Below are 23,045 nucleotides of genomic sequence, written 5' to 3'. Positions count from 1 at the left end.
CTCAACTCAAAAATCAATTAGATCTAAAAAACAAAATATTACCCGCTGTGCCCTTTAAAAGTTTAGAGGTCTGGATAGAAAATCTGGACACAACAGAATGGATTGGAAAGGGGATTAAAAAAGTAGCGGACATATTAGAGGACGGTAGGATTATACCTTTCTCCGAGCTACGGAGAATTTATGGTCTCTCAAATGCACAGACTTTTAACTTCATTAGGATCAGGAGCTTTTTGTTAAGCTCCCTCAGTAGTAAATTGAAGTCTCCCTCAGTAGTCAAATTAAATGAATTAATAGACACAGAGAAGGACATAAAATTTCTAACCAGATGTGCTGAGATCATGAAAAGCATAAAAGGATATGTTCAGCCTCTAGCAAAATGTAAATGGGAAAGAGATCTATCGATAGAAATTAATATAAGGGATTGGAACAGGGCTCTCCAAACAGTGTACTCTACGATACACTGTTTAAATATTAGGGAAGCTCATTATAAGCTTCTAAATCGATGGTACTTGACCCCTAAAAAGATGCAGAAGTTTTCGAAGGGAGAGACCTCTAGCTGCTGGCGATGTGGTTGTGAGGGGGCTAACGAACTCCATATATGGTGGGATTGTCCTCCAATTAAAGCAGCATGGGTTCAATTTATGGGACACATTAACATTCTTTTAGATATTACGCATAGTTGGACTCCAGATACTTTGCTCCTTCATATAAATTTACCGCAACTAACAAAAGAGAAGAAGTTTTTATTGATACACGCTTTGATGGCATTTAAATTAGCCATAGCAAAAAATTGGAAAAAAACAGGAATTGATTCTTGGCCACATATTAAGGCGATTATCTTAACCCAATGCAAAATGGAAAGGGGTATAGCATCACACTTAAATATTAATACCCGATTATTTGAGATATGGGATGATAGGATAAAGGTTCTTGAAAATCCTACCGAGGATAGTCTCCTCACGGTTAATATCGGGCCTGGTTAGTACTTGTATGGGAGACCAACTAGGAACCTCAGGTGCCGTAAGCTTTTTGGAGTCCTTAAAAAAAAAAAGGAGGAATTAATTACGAATTAGGAGAGGTATAATTTAGTAAATGACTGATAAAGAAAAGAAATGTCAACTTTACTGTTTGTATGTTTGTATATGTATGTGTTCAGAGACAGTATGGCTGCAGAGTAAGAAGATAGGGGTGGAGGTCATTAAAATTTTGGCACTCCTTCCTCTACCAAAGCTTACTTGTTAGAAGTATTTTGTGGAGAATAGAGAAATGCTCAAACATTCTTATAGGGTAATACGATTTGTATTATTGAGTATATGCTTCTATAATCTTATCTATATACACAATGTACTGTACTTGTTTGATGAATGTTTTACTTGTTTGTCTTTTATATTGTAAAAAAAATACCAATAAATAGAAATTAAAAGAAATTCCCTAAGAACCTCATTAATCAAGTCCTGGAATACAGCAGGGGCATTGCAAAGCCCGAAGGGCATTACCGTGTACTCATAGTGGCCATACCGGGTATTGAAAGCCGTTTTCCATTCATCGCCCTGCTGAATTCTCACCAAGTTATAAGCTCCCCTCAGATCTAACTTGGTAAAAATCTTAGAGCCTTTAAGGCGATCAAATAGCTCAGTAATTAGGGGAATCGGATAAGTATTTCTAATAGTTATCTTATTCAAGCCCCGATAATCAATGCAAGGCCGTAGTGTGCCGTCTTTTTTATCTACAAAAAAGAAACCGGCTCCGGCTGGAGAAGAGGATCTCCTAATAAATCCTTTGTCAAGATTCTCCTGAATGTACTCCTCTAAGACTAAGTTCTCCTTAGTGGATAGAGGATATACATTGCCCCTCGGAGGCATAGTACCAGGTAGGAGATTAATCTTACAATCAAAGGACCGGTGTGGGGGCAAAGTATCAGCCTTCCTCTTATCAAAGACTGCCCTTAAATCCTGGTACTGGGAAGGTATCTGTAAATCTGTGGGCTTGTTAGAGTTACTAGGTGTGTCCACTACGCACAATGGTGAGACTTTCTGTACACAACCTTTCTGGCAACCCTGACCCCAAGAGACTATTTTAAGCCAGGGATACCCCAAAACTATAGGAACTGAAGGGGATGAGATAAGCATGAGAGAAATCTCCTCCTCGTGTAAAATACCAATGGTTAACTTAACTGGTATAGTTTCACGAGAAATCACAGGATCTGATAAAGGTCTACCATCTATGGCCTCAACGGCCAATGGAGTCTCCTTTAGCTGAGATGGGATAGAGTGGTTTTTGACAAAAGTTTGATCAATAAAGCTTTCAGCTGCTCCGGAATCTATTAATGCCATAGCTTTAAGTACTCCCTTTTCCCAAGTTAAAGAAACCTGTAGTAGTAACCTATGATCCCTGTAATCATATGTAGAGGACAAAATAGAAACACCCAAGGCCTGTCCTCTGGAGAAACTTAGGTGCGAGCGTTTCCCGGACGGTTAGGGCAATTTAGGCGTAAGTGACCGCCTACTCCACAATACATACACCGACCCTCCCTTCTCCTATATTGTCTTTCATTCTCTGAAAGGCGAGTGTTACCAATTTGCATAGGTTCCGGGAGAGCTAGTATAGTAGATTCAGAATTCTGAAATGCGGGAGTTAGTCTTAAGGAAGGTCTATAACCATTATCACGAGTGTTCTGCCTCTGTCTCATGCGTTCATCTATACGAGAAATAAATGAAATTAATTCCTCTAAATTTTCAGGAAGATCCCTTGTGGCAACCTCGTCTAAGATCGCATCTGATAATCCGTTCAGAAATACGTCCATATAGGCTTGTTCATTCCACTTGACCTCTGCCGCCAAGGATCTGAACTCTAGTGCCTAATCTACAAGGGTTAAACTATGCTGTCTAAGACGTAATAGTAATCTAGCTGCACTGGCCTTTCTCCCTGGGGGATCAAAAGTCCTCCTAAAGGTAGTAATAAACGCATTATAGTTATAGACTAGTGGATTATCATTTTCCCACAGAGGGTTAGCCCATCTAAGAGCTTTGTCAATGAGTAGCGAGATTATGAATCCAACCTTCGCCCTGTCAGAAGGGTAGGCGCGGGGTTGTAATTCAAAATGAATCCCTATCTGGTTGAGGAAACCTCGACAGGTATCCGGAGCAGCGCCATACCGTAAAGGGGAAGTAACACGGGAAGAAGTTCCCACTGTGGCTACCTCTAGGCCTGTGTTAGCAAGAGAGATGGATGGAGTACGCATCTCCTCTGCTTGATTACTCGGATGGGACAGTAATGCTTGCAGCGCTAGGGCCATTTGGTCCATTCTATGGTCCATGGCTTCAAACATTGAGTCAGGTGGACCAAGCTGAGCGTTTGTACCTTCAGGATCCATGGCCCTGTCGTAATGTCAGGATCGGGACAGGGATCCAACACGCAGAGTACGAACAGGAGAGGAGTACGTATACCGGACCTTAGAATGGCCGGACTAACGTAAGGAGAAAGCAAAGAATGGTCAGAGACAAGCCGAGGTCGAGGGAACGAGAAAACAGGTAAGCGAGAGACAAGCCGAGGTCAAAGGACACGAGAGGTAAACAGGAACGATAGTACAAGCCGAGTCAAAACCAAATAGAACAATAGACATAAGAGCACTGAGGAACCAGACAAGCTAGAACCACGACAGGGCAATGAACCATTACACACATCCCTCTTTTATACCCTGGTTCTTTAATTGATGACTCCACCCTTGCCGAGCCCTGATTGGTTGTTCCAAACTAGATTGACAGGTCGGGATGTGATTGCCGTCATGACGTCGGCTCCTGAGCGTCGTGTCATAAAAGGAAGCGGGGTTCTCGCGGCCGGCGTGGGAATGACTATGAGAGCTGTGAGGATTGGATGAATCAGCCCTGCTGAGAGAACGGCCGTCGGGAAGTCTAACCTCCTCCGAGGTAGAGACTTCAGGTACCCTGACAGTTATCTACTAAGCGGCTGCAAGAGAAGTCCCGAAGTCCCAAAATTCCGAAATGCCGAAGTCCCAAAATTCCGAAATGCCGAAGTTCCAAAGTGTCGAAGTTCCAAAGTGTCGAAGTGTCGAATTGCCGAAGTGCCGAAGTTCACGAATTTCGGAAATGCCGAACCGAACCAAACATTTTCCCCATGCACATGCCTAGCACCCAGCCAAACTGCAAAAAAATGTTCAGTAATGGTTTAAGGAACATGACAACAAATGCAAGGTGTTATCTTGGCTTCCAAATTCCCCAGATCTCAATCCAATTGAGCATCTGGGGCATGTGCTGGAACAACAAATCCGATCTATGGAGGCTCAACCATAAGTTGCAGGGCTTAAAGGATCTGGTGCTAATGTATTGGTGCCAGATACCACAGGACATGTTTGGAAGTCTTGAGGAGTCCACAATGTATCAGAGCTGTTTTGGCAGCTCTGGTTTTAATGTTGATTAGTGTATGCATGTATGTATGTATGTATGTACACTGCTCCAAAAAATAAAAGGAACACTTAAAACAACACAATGTAGCTCCAAGTCAATCACACTTCTGTGAAATCAAACTGTCCACTTAGGAAGCAACACTGAGTGACAATCAATGCAGTGACAATGAATGCTGGTGGTGCTTTCACTCTAGTGGTAGCATGAGACGGAGTCTACAACCCACACAAGTGGCTCAGGTAGTGCAGCTCATCCAGGATGGCACATCAATGCGAGCTGTGGCAATAAGGTTTGCTGTGTCTGTCAGCGTAGTGTCCAGTGCATGGAGGCGCTACCAGGAGACAGGCCAGTACATCAGGACATGGAGGAGGCCGTAGGAGGGCAACAACCCAGCAGCAGGACCGCTACCTCTGCCTTTGTGCAATGAGGAAAAGGAGGAGCACTGCCAGAGCAGTGCAAAATGACCTCCAGCAGGCCACAAATGTGCATGTGTCTGCTCAAATGGTCAGAAACAGACTCCATGAGGGTGGTATGAGGGCCCGACATCCACAGGTGCGGGTTGTGCTTACAGCTCAACACCGTGCAGGACATTTGGCATTTGCCAGAGAACATCAAGATTGGCAAATTCGCCACTGGCGCCCTGTGCTCTTCACAAATGAAAGCAGGTTTACACTGAGCACATGTGACAGACGTGACAGAGTCTGGAGACGCTGTGGAGAATGTTCTGCTGCCTGCAACATCCTCCAGCATGATCGGTTTGGCAGTGGGTCAGTAATAGTGCGGGGTGGCATTTCTTTGGGGGGCCGCACAGCCCTCCATGTGCTCGCCAGAGGTAGCCTGACTGCCATGAGGTACCGAGATGAGATCCTCAGACCCCTTGTGAGACCATATGCTGGTGTGGTTGGCCCTGGGTTCCTCCTAACGCAAGACAATGCTAGACCTCATGTGGCTGGAGTGTGTCAGAAGTTCCTGTAAGACAAAGACATTGATGCTATAGACTGGCCCGCCCGTTCCCCAGACCTGAATCCAATTGAGCACATCTAGGAAATCATGTCTCGCTCCATCCACCAATGTCACATTGCACCACAGACTGCCTAGGAGTTGGCAGATGCTTTAGTCCAGGTCTGGGAGGAGATCCCTCAGGAGACCATCCCCCACCTCATCAGGAGCATGCACAGGCATTGTAGGGAGGTCATACAGGCACGTGGAGGCCACACACACTACTGAGCCTCATTTTGACTTGTTTTAAGGACATTACATCAAAGTTGGATTAGCCTGAAGTGTTTTTTCCACTCCACTTTAATTTTGAGTGTGACTCCAAATCCAGACCTCCATGGGTTGAAAAATTTGATTTCCATTTTTAAATTTTTGTGTGATTTTGTTGTCAGCACATTCAACTATGTAAAGAACAAAGTATTTCAGAATAATATTTGATTCATTCAGATCTAGGATGTGTTATTTTCGTGTTCCCTTTATTTTTTTGATCAGTGTATGTATATGTATATAAAATAACAACAATCTTGCACTCCACTCCAAAAAGTAGTATAGCGCCCGGTGCTTGTCCAGCCAAAAATATTAAAGGATAGCACTACAAGGACTTTATATAAATATAACTTTTATTTACTTTCTAAATAAAAACGGTCAACGTTTCAGCTTGATCCCCTCAAGCTGTCCTGAGGAAAGCTTGAGGGGATCAAGCTGAAATGTTGACCGTTTTTATTTAGAAGGTAAATAAAAGTTATATTTTATATAAAGTCCTTGGAGTGCTATCCTTTAATATTTTTATATATGTGGATATATATATATATATATATATATATATATGTGTGTGTGTGTGTGTGTGTGTGTGTGTGTGTGTATATATATAACCAAGAGGGCTTCACTGCACCTGAACATGCATACATTATAGGGTGCTGCTTTTTATACAACACACAAAACCCAGCGCACTTGCTAATTCACTAAACAGTGGCTTCAAGTTTCAAAGAATGTAATAGTTTTGTTTAAAAACACCTCACCTAGGCAACAAATAATGGCAGCACCCTATAATGTATGCATGTTCAGGTGAGTGCAGCCATCCTTTTTCATTTATATATTTGGGAGTCCAGGCCAACTCTTTGGTTTTGCACCCCTCCCTGTCACAGGTGCCTCATTCCAGGATCCTATGTAGCCTTGACCTGCAGAGAGTCCCAGGAGGAAGCGTTTCCCAAGTAAGTGGATTAATCTCAAAATTGCAGGCATTAGGCTGTTAGAGTGGGACCTGCCAGGAATGGGGTGCATTGACGTTGAGTCAGGCTTATGCAATATATGATCATATAATGTAGCTAAACCCCCAATATTTTTTGCCTAGATGAGGTGTTTTTAAATAAAACTATTACATTCTGTGAAAGTCGCTGTTTAGTAAATGAGCGAATGCGCTGGATTTTGTGATATATAATTATATTTGAGTAAATATAAGTACCAGGAGTACCCCCCCAGGAGTACCCCCCCCCCCCCCCCAAGAAAACTGAGGCTGTTTGCTGTCCTTTGTTTGCTCTCCCCTGCAGGACCGGTGCTATAAAAGTGCCGGCCCTGCTTTGTGCCTTCACAGACTGGAGGGGAGATCAGAGATCTCCTTCGCCGTTCCACAGCAGGGAGGGTAGGGAGAGAGGACCTGGGAGCTGAGGCTGCAGCCTCCGGGTCCTCCTCTCGCGAGCACGGAGCATTGCCGCGTTTACCATGGCAACACTATGAATATCGCGAGAGTCAGCTCTAGCCTCAGGAGCTGCAGGTTAGAGTTCACTCACCACTAGAACCGCCAGGGATTCACCACGAGGACCACCAGGGATTGAGAAATACCCCGCCCCTCCCAGGCAAATGTAAGAAGGGAGGGGGGACAAAGTTTATGCTTTAGGCTACCCACACACTAATCCCTCAACACACACACGGCCCCTCCACACATACACACACTTCCCCCCTCACACACACACTGCCCCTCCACACTTATACACACACTGCTCATCCACACACACACACTGCCCCTCCACCTCAGCTATGTAATTTTTATAATTTTACTGACCTAACTTCAGGCATTACGCAATACCAGGGGAATAACTGGTATACATGTTTAAACTATACCTGGAAAAAAAAACACTTCATTGCAATTTACTACTACAAATAAAGAAAATATGGATCTGTAGGACTCCAGCATGTAATCATAGTGGCACCATGACAATAATCCTTTCAGTGTCACACTAGTTAAGTATAAGGAAAGAAACATTTTGAAATATATTGCATGCTAGGATCTTGAAGATTCCAGCATGTTATTATAGAGAGATAAGTGGATCCCTTACACTGAGAGAACCTGTCATCTTTTTTTAATCACCAATTAAAAATAAAATACAAAAAAACATGACCCCAATAAAAACCAAGGGATGCTCATCATATGACCTTCCATCTTGCTCTACCCGATGGGGTGTTTCGTTCTTGTAATGTGTCAATTGGACAAGAAAATACTTAATCATCTGACCCTATAAGATCTAGGAGTAGGTAAGATAATAGCAGATATGATTCCTCCACCAAGGAGGAATCATATCTGCTATTTATGCTACCTGATCAAATCTCTAGACATGTTCATAAAATCATATTCATACATCATTGTCATGATAATGGCAATCATATTTATAACCAGGAACTGAAACATCTACCATAGTTGCCACAATTAGAGACCAAAGTATTGTTAAACAGCTCATAAGAACAGATGATGATCAGACAGAGCGGAGGGGGCTGGGAAGTAATACAATTCCACAGGCCTGTGAATTATGGGATGCTTACTTCCAAGCCAAAGTGTGATAAGTGTGATAAGCAAGTTTAGAAGAAAGAAGTAATACCCTATTTATAGAAATGGTTGTTAATACTGGAACATGAACTTGGAGGAATCCCCTAGCGCCTGTGTATACAAATGTGATTGTATAAAAAAGAAAAAAAAAAGCACCACATACCAGTCAAAGTACCAAGGGGACGCATCATGTACCACTCTAAGACAAACCAACTTACCAAGCAGCAACTTATTTTTTGTTTCTTTTGGATGTATGTGAAGATACCACATACACTTGTGCAGTTCCAGGAGAATATCCGTGCAGAAATTCAAGCACTAGAGCAGGGGTCCTCAAACTCCAGCCCCCCAGATGTTGCTGAACTACAACCACCATGATTCTTTGAATTACATAGATAGCCAGAGAATTATGGGAGTTGTAATTCAGCAACATCTGGGGGTCCGAAGTTTGAGGACCCCTGCACTAGAGCCTTAATGATGAATTAATGTTATCATCAATGCAATCAAAAGAGCCCAGGTTTGCGAGGCGGCAAAGGGAGCTCTTTTAAAAGATGTCATCTTCCACACCTAGTACGTCCATCGTTTGTGTAAATATATATCTGTATTTTTATTTAATATGTAATATAATATTCAATATATGATGAGAAAGCATGTTAGGAATACTTTAAAGATGCAGCTTTTACCATAATACATACAAACATTATTCATAGTTGTAATGTCATTGACATCAGATTATACAGCATATACAGCATATACAAGTTTCTATGGCACAAGAAATTATTGTGACATAATTTTAAATAAGAATAGTAAATGTAGTTCCATATGGTCCTAGCATATATTAAAAATTGATTACACTCTAATGAATATGATAGTTTGTTCCCAAATTTGCTTTTCTAGCCTGATTATTCCAGATTTGTTTACCAATCACCACTTTTCTAGGTAATAAAATCCATGGAAATATCTATTAAAACTTGTGTGTAGCAAATTAAAGCCTAAATTAATTTGCATTCACAAAAAAACACATTTACATTTAACACAAACAAACAAGATTTTTTTTTTTTAATTGTTAAAAATTGTTAATGTCATAATTCAATGTTTAGTTCTTGCCCAGTTACCATGAGCAGGTAAGCCATGAGCCAGTTTTGCCTTTAATTTTTAAATCCATTTTTAATTCATTTTGGATTCCAGACAGTTCTCACTTTAGTGAATAGCCCTACTTAGAAATCTTCCAAGAATAATACAAAGACATGGCTGAAATGGAAGAAAGGAACATTTATCAACCGATTACGTTGTTGGATGCACCCTTTGGAATAATAGATCACTATACAATAGGAAAGATAGACAGGTAACCTCAAGGATTATAAAAGGAGGATATTGTATAGCTGTCCTTAACTCCACAAGCTCCTCTTGTGAGGCATAAGGTATTATTTAATTAGTACAAGACCATGGAACAATGTAAACACTAGACCTTTTTATCATTAATATTGTCTTGCTAAAAATAAATAGCACAATAGTGTGTGTGTTTTATTTTCTCATCTAAGACAGTAAAATACAAAGCAATACTATGTATAATATTGTAGCTATCAGAGGTATTTGATACTTAGTAGCATGTGAATTATTGTTTAGACAATCTAAATCATGGGTCGTCAACCTGGTCCCTACCGCCCACTAGTGGGCGTTTCAGGATTCCAGGTGGGTGGTAGGGATTTCTTAATTTTGCGGGCGTGTGGGTGCGAGTTGGCGGTACCCTTGCGACTGGTTACCGCCATCACCACTTGTGGCCCTGGCGGCAAACCGCCGGGGCCGCAATGGAGGGTTCCATCGGGTGGCCCATGCTGTCAGGGCCACCCGATGGATGTGGATTGTAAGGGGGCCCGGTCAGCACTGGGCACTTTAACAGCGCGACCGGGCCCCCTGTTATTACATCACACCTGGGAGGAAATGACTGCACGTCACTCCTCCCAGCTAACACACAGACCGCGTGGGAGGAAGGAGGAGGAGGAGGAGGAGGGAGTCAGAGTGGGAACTCTGACTCCCATCCACCTGAGCCACCGCTGGACCCCAGGGAAAGTCACCCTCCTGCACCTTAAAGGTAGGAAACAGGAGGGTGACTTAAATATAATGTGTGTGTTTGTTTGTGTATGTGTCTTTGTATGTATGTCTTGTGTGTGTCTGTCTGTATGTGTGTCTTATGTATGTGTCTTTGTATGTGTGTGTGTGTTTGTATATATATATATGTGTGTCTTGTCTTTGTATGTATGTGTTGTGTGTATGTGTCTTTGTATGTATATGTGTCTTGTGTCTGTATGTGTCTTTGTATGTGTGTGTCTTTGTATGTGTGTGTGTGTCTGTGTCTTTCTGTATATATGTGTGTATGTGTCTTTGTGTGTCTGTCTGTATGTGTGTGTGTGTGTGTGTGTGTGTGTGTCTGTATGTGTGCCTGTCTGTGTGTCTTGTGTGTGTATGTGTGTCTTGTGTGTGTGTGTCTGTATGTATGTATGTATATGTGCCTGTCTGTTATAGTGGGCTATAGTAAGTAATAGTAAGTGGGATACCTAGCTCAGTCTTCCTACTGGGCATTGCTATAAGGAAGGTTAAAATATTTTTTTTAAAAAAAGGGGGAAAAAAGGTGGGGAGGGGAATTGAGGAGGGAGAAGAGGGGAGCTGACGCACAGATGAGAAATCATATTATGCGCAAACAAAGAAGTTGTCTGAATATCACCGAAAGAGGAGACCTTTGTTTGTTCCTTATGAAAATCGAACCAGATATCCAATATTTAGTCTTGCAGCATCAACCTCGAGGATCTCATAAATCACTAGTAAAGGTAATTTCAATTTACTTTATTGTTTTCTCATTAAACTTTATAAAGTTAAAAACATTATAAACATGCATTAAGTAGAAATAAAGAGATAAATGTACGTACATTTTTTTTTTTTAAAAACACCCTCCTTTCTAAGAAATATTCTGCACTTGTGTGAAAACTGGTGGGCGGTAAGGACATTTTCAACCAAAAAGATGCATTAGTGGGTGGTAGGTAGAAAAAGGTTGACTACCACTGATCTAAATCATTGGTACTATGATGGACCACCTGGCACCCTGACTGGGTGCCTCCGCCAATCTCTGCTTCCTATTGCTTTCCGAGTACCACAAACACTGTACAAGACACCATCAGCACTGAAGGCCCCACTTCCAGCGTTACAGCTTGGCTGGGGTTCAGCTTCCAGTGGGTAGAACTCTCCTACTCCAGAGAGTGTAGAAGGTTGCTCTTACAAGAGCAAGTATAGTGATATAGCAATCCCTAGGGTAGATACAGCTGTTTCCCCCACACATGAGACGAGATGTTGAGCAAAGCAAGAACTCCTTTAATGGGAGCCACACCTGGCCTTATATGCAAGTCCCCATGCAAGGTGCACTCTCCCCTGGAACTGAGAGTAAACCACAGTATAAACAATTACACAACCACATTGGCTCTCAGATCCAGGACACTCCCATACATAATCAGATAATCCCTCCTCTGTGCCTGGGAGATAATTGGATCAGGAACTGTACTCATCTAATCCAATTATCTCCAAGCACAGAAAACACACTTTTTCCCAAACACCCCAAAAGTACCTCTAAAACACATGGAAACCCCACAAAAGTCACATCCCCTGATAGCCGACAATCTGGGGGGCCAACTGTAACGGACCGTTTCACCCACAAGAGGATAAAACCCAGTTTAGGCGATATCCCCCTTTTCAGATACACAGGCAGCTACTGCATCTCCCGAACTGGAAACACACGAACACTGGAATAGCGGAACAAGAAAAGCATACGAATAGCTTACACTCCTGGCAGTCAGCATACACTCCAATTCCCCCCAAGAATGAGATGACACTTCACTTTGAGGGTTAAGCAGTGTAGCGGCACCCCGGAGTAGTAGGGGTTTACGCCGCCAAGAAGGTGTCCTTTCCCCCAAGATGAAGTCAGCTGCAACAACCACGTTCCAAGAGAATACGAATCAGCATAATAATTATCCCCTCCAAGCATGAGACGAGACTCTGTGTTGAGGGTCAAAACAGGAATGATCTTTATTCTGCAGTTCGGGCATTTATGCCGTACAAAAACTCCTCCCCATATCCTGAGGAGTTAATACATTTACAGTGGGAATCCCTCCCACTGTACCGGGCAGAATATTTCCACATTATGATACTTTTAATAACCCACACAATATTTAACTCAAATACAATATACTGCGTGTATTAGAGAACGGGGATCTAGGGGAACAATATACATGAAAATCACCTAGATCGGTTGGGCCGTTCGCTAAATACACATTTGCATCATTTACACTAAAACCATATTATATAAACGAAGTCGCTCTTGTGAATCTGGTGTCTCTGGGTCGGTACTCTGGATCTGTCGAACAGTATGGGTGTAAGTTACCGGGAAGGTAGGAATTCACCGTGTGGAAAGTTCCATAGTGTTCGGTCATTAGTTTGTGCGGTCAAAATGGCCGCGACCCATTGTTCTCCCCACGTGGCTGTGTATACTGTACAGTTCCAGACGTACCCGAAGACCACAACAAAACAAGGTAAAAGGCAATTCTCCAGGATGGTATCTCTCACTCCAAAGGGGTCTGTCACACGCAGGAACTGAGGTGCTGGCACACTCAGCCTGGTTTTTATTGCAGTTGTTACAAATACAGGTCCGCCCACAGGGAGGTATAAAACAACCACTCACACATCAGTTACATCCCACATATTCCCTCCCCTTATCCTGAGAGGAAACTCAATTATACATACAGTTAAAACATACTTTCTACCCAACTTTCATAACTCTAAAACCATACATCACATTCACATAAAAATACATATCCACAATCAATCCATTCAGGGGAACAACATATTAAAAATGGCATGAATCAGACCAGGGGTTCAAAAGTTAGTAAAGTATCTTTTAAAACCCCTGCCAGCATGGCTTTCCGGCTCAGACCAGTTTTACAGAGCCCTCTCTCCTGGAGAAGTAATCCAATTACCTCCCAGGACAGAGACAGACTCCATTGAGCACATGGGGACACAAAGACAGTAAAACACTTTAAAATACATAAAGTCACCTTTTACACATAACACACAGACATTTCACATATCCCCAGATAGCTGGGATCTGAGCGCATAAAACTACTGAATAGCGTGCAGATCCTATTCACACAGTTCAATTGCCATGGAGCCGAAGTCTTTAACTACGCGAATGGGCTCCATGGCATAGCTATATGGGTTAACACATTCACATAAAGTCGGGTCCATAGTCCAAAGGCAAGAGGCGGGCAAGCAGCCCCCTCCAAGGACACGTGGCGAGGTCCCCAGACTAACAGGGTATCTGACCTCCTGCCGGTCAGTGCCCTGGTTAGTCCAGCAACCCACCCACGAAGCACAAACAGCAGTACCTCCCACCCACAATAAATGTTTACTCCACCTGGATAAAGTAGCAGCTTGTCCAGGTCCAGGTTCCTCACCACGGCTGTGCGGGGAGACTGCCTTGGTGGGTTGCTGAGTGGGTAGAGACCAGCGGTACTCTGCCCTGGTGCCAGCGCTACCACTGAAGTAGCCTGATTGGAGCCTGGTTGTGGGAGGGGGAGACCGACCTTCTCCCCTCTGGGTACACAGCTCTGGGGCTGGGGGACAGGACCGCCCGTCCCTACCCCTTGTGCTGCAAGTGCAGAGACTACGGTCCCATCTGCACTGTTGGGGGCTGTAACATCTCCCCTTGGTGGGTTAGGCTGCCACTGGAGAGAGGGTGTAACAAGCTCCTCTCTCTGAACTGTAACCTGCCGCTGGGGAGAGGGGGTAGCAGGCTCCTCTCCCTGACACTCTCTCTGCTGGTGGAGAGGGGGACCAGCTGTCTACCCTTTCAATATTTTGTCCTGCTGCTGGGGTGCGAGACTGACGGTCTCTGCTCCCTGCAGGACACTCTGCCGCTGGGGAGGAAGGACGGCACCTTCTGCTCCCTGGGGTACACACTGCCGCTGGGGAGGAAGGACGGCACCTTCTGCTCCCTGTAACACACACTGCCGCTGGGGAGGAAGGACGGCACCTTCAGCTCCCTGTAACACACACTGCCGCTGGGGAGGAAGGATGGCACCTACAGCTCCCTGTAACACACACTGCCGCTGGGGAGGAAGGACGGCACCTTCAGCTCCCTGTAACACACACTGCCGCTGGGGAGGAAGGACGTCACCTTCAGCTCCCTGTAACACACACTGCCGCTGGGGAGGAAGGACGATACCTTCTGCTCCCTGGGACACACTCTGCCGCTGGGGAGGAAGGACGGCACCTTCTGCTCCCTGGGGTACACACTGCCGCTGGGGAGGAAGGACGGCACCTTCTGCTCCCTGTAACACACACTGCCGCTGGGGAGGAAGGACGGCACCTTCAGCTCCCTGTAACACACACTGGCGCTGGGGAGGAAGGATGGCACCTACAGCTCCCTGTAACACACACTGCCGCTGGGGAGGAAGGACGGCACCTTCAGCTCCCTGTAACACACACTGCCGCTGGGGAGGAAGGACATCACCTTCAGCTCCCTGTAACACACACTGCCGCTGGGGAGGAAGGACGATACCTTCTGCTCCCTGGGACACACTCTGCCGCTGGGGAGGGAGGACGACACCTTCAGCTCCCTGGGAGACAATATGCCTGTCAGACCTTCCGGCATTCGCTAACCGTGGACTTCCGGGTTCTCGGAGCGCGGCCACTCCCCCTCCTATGACGTGGTCGTTCCCAGGGTTCATAGAGAGACCGCGTCAACACCACAGTGCTGGATCAACTCGAAAGCTCCCGCGAACTTCAAACTGAATATTTACTTCTACTGTGTATCGGACTCGGACTGTTTAATCATTTACCCTCCTTCTCCTCTCCTACGACCTCGGACTGTTTTTGGATATTCTCTTGCCTGCTGCAACCTCGATTCCCGGTGGAATCTCTATCACCAAATTGGATTATCACTCCTTCATAAGTTAAGTAAACCAGATTGGCTCAAGCTTAATATATAACCATCCTAAATCTAAGTGGTTCGCAATCTGCTCTACATCAACTCCTAACCTTGTTTTCAACACCTACTTATTAATTATCTGCATCCTAATTTGGAACTTCTCGCTGGTTGTGTTAAATTTACCTTATCCTAAAACAACTTCAACACCGCTGCTGTTTATAACCTGCCAGGAATTAAAGAGACAGTTCAATTTGATTATCTTTTTTTATTTAAAGTAATAAACATTATCAAACTCAGAAATCTGCAGTTGTTTCCATCTTATCAACAATTGAGCGTTACAGATTGATCCAGCCTAATTAATGGATACAGCAGATCTCACTTCTGAAATCACCAGATTAAACCAAAGAGTGGATACTCTCACACAAGGCATGCAAGATCTACAGATCACCAATGAAAGAATCCTTACTTATGTAAGGGACTTGCAAACCCATACTCCTCACACAGTTACACACTCGGCTAGTGACCCTGCTGTCTCCAACCCCGAAAAATTCTCTGGAGACAGGTCCCAATACCGAGAGTTCATCAATTCTTGCAAGTTGTTGATTGCATTAAAACCCCGATCATATCCCACTGAACGATCTAAAGTTTGTTCTGTTATTTCATTTTTGAGAGGTGAACCCATGGCCTGGGCTCATTCCTTTCTTGAGAATGATGATCCCATATTGGATTCTCTGGATGAATTCTTTGAAGCCATGTCTCTCCTTTACGAAGACCCAAACAAACAAGCGACTGCAGATTTAACCATTAGAACACTGCAGCAAAGAAACCGGCCTGTTGAAGATTACATTGCTGAATTCAAACGATGGGCACCTGAAACTCAGTGGAATGACATAACTCTACGTAACCAGTTCCGTATTGGGTTATCTGAAGCTGTCAAAGATGAGCTCTCCAGAACTGAACTACCTACTACACTAAATACACTTATTCAACTGTCAATCAGTATCAAAATTCTGTGAGTTCAATAGTAAATAGATAGAAACACTTAAAATCCCACAGTAGTCTAGATTTATGCACTGGAAATATATAAAAACTTGTTTAAGAGTCCATATAGTCTTATAAGGGAGTCTTGAAGGGGTTAATCCTGTGTTGAGATGGGAGATACACTGTAGCTTTTACCTTTAAAAGATACAAAAGAAAACTTTCATAGTGTAAAACCGTTTTATTAAATCACAAGATACCCTTCCCCCCAAATAGGAACCCTTACTTGAACAAGTTGTGATAATTGTTTCCAATATATCACGAAAAACACTTTTGTAAAATCAGAGGCTGTGTAGCCGTTTACCGTCCGCTGCTACTCAGTGGTTTCAAACTTCCCGCCCGATCTCAGCGCTGATACGGTGGGTATTCTCCTGCAGCTTGGGAGCGTCAGTGTGTGGACGATGGTAAACCGGCTATGAGCATCAGACCTCTGCACCCGATATCACATCAACGCGTTTCGCCCCTTACACCGGGCTTTGTCAAGATAGTGAATCGGATGAGAACGGCATCTTTAAATACATTTTCTCTTGATCAGCTAGTCCAAAACTGCTGATCAAATTAATAGTCTAAAACATATTCAAAGTGGAGGATGAACAGTATCCTGTCATTGTTTAGCAATTTAGAAATTTTAAATCACATTTACGTATTTCATATCGATAAAAATATTAAATCACATCTAAAATCATAACGGAGGAGACATTATAGTGCAAAAGATTATGATAACATCAGGAACAATGAAATACATTATAAACTGAAACATGAAGTAAAGAATTTAATTCTTCTAGACATTTGTTAATAAAATATCAATTTCGAAAATCATGCTAATAAAAAAGTATTAAATATAAAACTGGAGTAGTGACATCTAATGTCTCTATCGATCTTTCAGAGGTGTACATATGGTAAAACAGGAATTTCTGTACCCTTAATAACAATACTTAACAGGAAAAAAATTACCTATATGCAAATGAAGGGGAACACAAATCTCCGTGTAATGATAAATCGTTATTAATTCTATCCAAAGAAATTTGAAAGGGTCTTTGAAATGAGGAAATGGAAACCATAGATAATTTAAAATAATTTCTCAGAATGGAATAGAATTTCCTTTATGGACAATTATTCACCAATGACTCGCCTTAAGTTAAAAGGTTCCAAGTCTATGTGCCTTATATACAGGTTAGTTATAAAATATTTACAAGTTCTAGATCCACATTTAAACCCCGGGGGGCCAAAGATTTCAAATTAAAAATCCACAGCATTTCCTGATATATCAATCTCTGGGCTAATTCTCCCCCTCTCCATGGAACATTGACCCTTTGTATTCCACAGAAAATAAGACCACCTGGGTCACCCCCATGGTGTTCCATGAAGTGCCTAGATACAGAATGTTTCTCAAATTTCCTCTTTATATTGTATATATGCTCATTAATTCTCGTCTTTAACATTCTCTTAGTTTGTCCCACGTATTGTAGTCCACACGGGCAACTTAAAAGGTATATCACTTGTTTGGAATGACACGTAATACACTCCTTAATGCTATACGTTTTCTTGGTAACTGAGGACTCAAAGGTAGAAATTCCTCTATATGGGGGACCTGTGGTTTTACATACATTGCAGCTCCCACACTTGAAAAAACCTTTATCTGTATTCAAAAAATGACAGAATTTTGGTTGACGATTTTTTTCTGCACATTGTTACAGGTTGCCTCATTGTATAGGCTACCATATATAGCGCTGACATTTTTGAATTCTATATACTAGGGCATGATCATTAAGGAGTTTTGCTTTATGTCTAGCTGCTAACGTTTATACCACTATTTTTATTATTTATTACTTTTATTACTTGTATCTTGTTTGTATTTACTTTTTTAAAAGGTGCGCTCTCCTGTATTTTTCAATTCATGTCAATCAGTATCGACAGAAGACTTAGGGAAAGAAAAGCTGAGAAATCACTCACTAGCTCTCTATGGAAAAAACCCTTCACCTCTTCAAAGGCACCGGAGAAACCTATAACTCCCGCTGAACCTATGGAAATAGGGGTTGTGAGAAGTCCTCTTACTCCAGAAGAGAGAACCAGAAGAAGACAACTGAACCTCTGCATGTACTGTGCTTCGCAAGAACATGTGGTCCCAGACTGTCCCCTATTGAAACGTCCAAGAGGCGGTAAGCATGGTTCTACCACGACTGTAATGAGTGTACTTCCTTCTAAACCAACCTCTCATTTCTCCTCTGTCTCTCTCATATTACAGTGGGACAAAGAAAGAATTACGACTAAGGCCATTATTGATTCCGGTGCTAATGGGGTGTTCCTGGACTCATCCTTCGTTACAAAAAATAAAATTCCTTGTGTTCAAAAACGTAATTCCGTCTCTGTCAGAGTTATTGATGGCTCCTTAATCTCCTCGGGGCCCATTCGCCTTGAAACTGTCCCTTTAAGGACTACTACTAATTATGTCCATTCTGAATTTCTTGTCTTTGATGTCATAAATTCTCCTCTTTATCCAATAATATTAGGGATAGACTGGTTACGGACTCACAACCCACTTATTACATGGGCTCCTTTCTCTCTCACGTTTAACTCTGCATATTGCCAGGGAACATGTCTACAACACATCCCCATCTTGCATGTTACTAGGGAATCCACTATACCTTCCAGCTATTCAGAGTTCGCTGATGTGTTCAGTAAAAAGGAAGCAGAGACACTTCCTCCTCATCGACCCTATGATTGTCCGATTGACCTTGTTCCTGGTGCTCCTATCCCTTTTGGACATATTTATCCTCTCTCTGAATCAGAGCTAAAAACCCTCAAGGAATACCTAGATGAAAACCTCCGTAAGGGGTTCATTAGACCTTCCTGTTCACCAGCCGCTTCCAGCATGTTTTTTGTAAGAAACAAGGACCAGACTATTCGGCCAATCATCGATTACAGGTCTTTAAATAAAATAACTATCAAGAATCGTTACCCTCTTCCCCTGATCAATGAGTTGATTGAAAGATTAAGAACAGCTACCATCTACACTAAACTTGACCTTCGTGGGGCATATAACCTTGTTAGAATCAAGGCCAATGATGAATGGAAAACGGCGTTCAGAACCCGATATGGTCTTTACGAATATCTTGTCATGCCCTTCGGGCTATGTAACGCCCCTGCAACCTTTCAGCATTTCATTAACGATATCTTCCGAGATCTCCTAGACGTTTGTGTCATCATTTACTTAGATGATATTCTCATCTACTCCAACAACCTTGAAGAACACAGAAAACACGTGAGATGGGTATTATCCAGATTAAGAACACACAAATTATACGCAAAACCAGAAAAATGTATATTTGAAGTCAATGAAATCACTTTTTTGGGATATGTTATCTCCCCTCATTCAATAAGTATGGATACCTCCAAAATAGATTGCATTGTCAACTGGTCTACTCCTACTAATACTAAAGACTTACAACGTTTTCTGGGATTTGCCAACTTCTATAGGAAGTTCATTAAAAATTACTCCAAGGTTGCTCATCCCCTCAACCTGCTCAATAGCAGTAAACGATCCTTTGCTTGGAACGAAGAGGCTCAAGCAGCCTTTGATGAATTAAAACGGAGATTCACAAGTGCTCCCATTCTTCAACTACCTAATCCTGCTTTTCTCTACGTCATGGAAACGGATGCTTCTGACACAGCTATCGGGGCTGTCCTCTCTCAACACCAAACGCCTCAAGATCCTCTCCATCCAGTAGCTTTTTTTTCACGATCTTTGTCTCCTGCTGAACGAAATTATCCTGTAGGAGAAAAAGAATTATTAAGTATTAAAGCTGCATTCGAAAACTGGCGTCACATACTTGAAGACACACGCACTCCTGTAATTGTTTATACCGACCACAGGAACCTTGAATATCTTCATTCCAACAAAACACTCTCTGCCAGACAAGTACGCTGGAATCTTTTCTTTTCCCGTTTCAATTTTCAAATCATCTACAGACCTGGATCCAGAAACAAAAAGGCAGATGCCCTGTCCAGAATTCACCAAGATCTTCCTGTAAACGAAACTCAACCTCCTAAAATCATAGGTATTATTTCGTCATTAATTGATGATATTAAACATCTTAAAGAAGAAGATCTTGAACTTCCCAAACAAGGCAATCTATCAAAAAAGGACGGGTTGTACTACTTCAAAGACAGGTTATACATTCCTCCCTTGCTTAGGAATAAAATACTCTCCTTGATTCATGATTCCCCTCTGGCTGGTCATCCTGGTACAAGGAAAACACTGGAGCTGTCTAAAAGATATTACTGGTGGCCTCGCCAGGACAGAACCATAGAATCTTATGTCAAAAACTGCCCAACCTGTCTGAGATCAAAATCTGACCATCATCCACCATTCGGTCAATTACTGAGCCTACCTGTTCCAGAAAGACCTTGGCAGTCCATCTCAATGGATTTCTTAGTAGAACTCCCTCCTTCGCAACATCATACCACCATTCTGGTAGTGGTAGACCGTTTCACCAAGATGTCCCATTTTATTCCTTTAAAGAAATTACCCTCTTCATCTGAACTTGCAAAAATATTCATCAACAACATCGTGAAACTCCATGGTCTTCCTGAAGAAATCATATCAGACAGAGGAACACAGTTCACCTCCAAATTCTGGAATGAGATGTGTTCCTCCCTCAACATTCAACGTAAATTATCTTCAGCCTATCATCCCCAAACCAACGGACAAACAGAGAGAGTTAATCAATGTGTTGAACAATACTTGCGGTGTTATTGCTCTCATTTACAAGATGATTGGATCACGTGGTTACCAATGGCAGAGTTCTCATACAACAACTCGGTACACACTAGTAGCAAAATGACTCCATTCTTCTCAAATTTTGGATTCCATCCTTCTTCATTCCCCGATCAAGGACTTCCTTCTTCTAATCCATACGTCTCCAACCATAACTCGTTCATGTCTGCCCTCTTCCTCAGGTTACGTGATAACCTTAAAAATGCATCATCTGCTCAGAAAAAGTTTTTCGATACTGGTAGACGACCTTCCCCTACTTACAAGGTTGGTGATCTGGTATGGCTCTCTTCAAAAAACATTGTTACCAACCGTCCCTCAAAGAAACTAAGTTCACTCTTCCTTGGCCCTTTTCGTATATTGTCGCTCATCAACGAAAACGTGGTTAGATTGAAACTTCCACCTACCATGAAACTACATCCAGTCTTCCATGTGTCTTTGCTTAAACCACACCACTCCGACCCTTTCATGAGGGATGTTCTTACCACTCCTGATCCCATTCTGGTACAAGGTGAAGAGGAATACGAGGTTCAGAGGATTCTCGACTCACGAATCCATCGTGGTTCCTTACAATATCTTGTCCGGTGGAAAGGCTACGGAGTTGACGAAGACTCATGGGTGTCGTCCTCCGCGGTGCATGCTCGTCGACTTATCAATGCGTACCATGCTCGCTACCCATCCAGACCTCGTTGACAGCATCCGGTGGCTGCTTCTTATGAGGGGGGTTCTGTCAGACCTTCCGGCATTCGCTAACCGTGGACTTCCGGGTTCTCGGAGCGCGGCCACTCCCCCTCCTATGACGTGGTCGTTCCCAGGGTTCATAGAGAGACCGCGTCAACACCACAGTGCTGGATCAACTCGAAAGCTCCCGCGAACTTCAAACTGAATATTTACTTCTACTGTGTATCGGACTCGGACTGTTTAATCATTTACCCTCCTTCTCCTCTCCTACGACCTCGGACTGTTTTTGGATATTCTCTTGCCTGCTGCAACCTCGATTCCCGGTGGAATCTCTATCACCAAATTGGATTATCACTCCTTCATAAGTTAAGTAAACCAGATTGGCTCAAGCTTAATATATAACCATCCTAAATCTAAGTGGTTCGCAATCTGCTCTACATCAACTCCTAACCTTGTTTTCAACACCTACTTATTAATTATCTGCATCCTAATTTGGAACTTCTCGCTGGTTGTGTTAAATTTACCTTATCCTAAAACAACTTCAACACCGCTGCTGTTTATAACCTGCCAGGAATTAAAGAGACAGTTCAATTTGATTATCTTTTTTTATTTAAAGTAATAAACATTATCAAACTCAGAAATCTGCAGTTGTTTCCATCTTATCAACAATTGAGCGTTACAATGCCGCTGGGGAGGAAGGACGACACCTTCTGCTCCCTGGGGTACCCTTTTGAATCCCCGTAACGCACTCTACCACCGTATAGTGCGACCGATACCTTTGGCTGGATCTGCCATGAACCACAGGTACTCGTCTACCTGGCTCCTTACCAACTGCATGAATTTCTCAGAGGGGACAAATGTAACGAAAGCCATCCGCGAGGCATACTCTTTGTCAAACGCCTCCTGAGTGTAGCTGGGTGCCATGCTTGCTCTGCTGAAGTTGGTTTCCTTTGTAGATAGGGTCGCTGTATGGGTACTAGCGTTGCCCTCAATTTGTAATCCAGGAATGGTGTTGTCTGTAGCTGTCCCTCTGGTTGTAGGAACGATCCCGCCGCTTGCCACCAATTGTAACGGACCGTTTCGCTCAGAAGGGGATAAAAACCGTTTAGGCGATAATCCCTTTTCCCATAGACCAGCAGCTACTGCAATCAGCAGTCTCCCGAACTGCAAACTGTATGAATTCACCAACTCCCGAAATGCAAACACACGAATCCTGGAATCAGCCGAACAGGAAAAGCATACGAACAGCTTACACTGCTGGCAGTCAGCATACACTCCAATTCCCCCCAAGAAAGAGATGACACTTCACTTTGAGGGTTAAGCAGGAACTGAGGTGCTGGCACACTCAGC

Source organism: Pelobates fuscus, chromosome 8 (genome assembly GCF_036172605.1).
Source record: "Pelobates fuscus isolate aPelFus1 chromosome 8, aPelFus1.pri, whole genome shotgun sequence".
Lineage (NCBI taxonomy): Eukaryota > Metazoa > Chordata > Amphibia > Anura > Pelobatidae > Pelobates > Pelobates fuscus.
The sequence above is the reverse complement of the archived record's forward strand: the minus strand, read 5'-3'. Positions refer to the sequence as shown.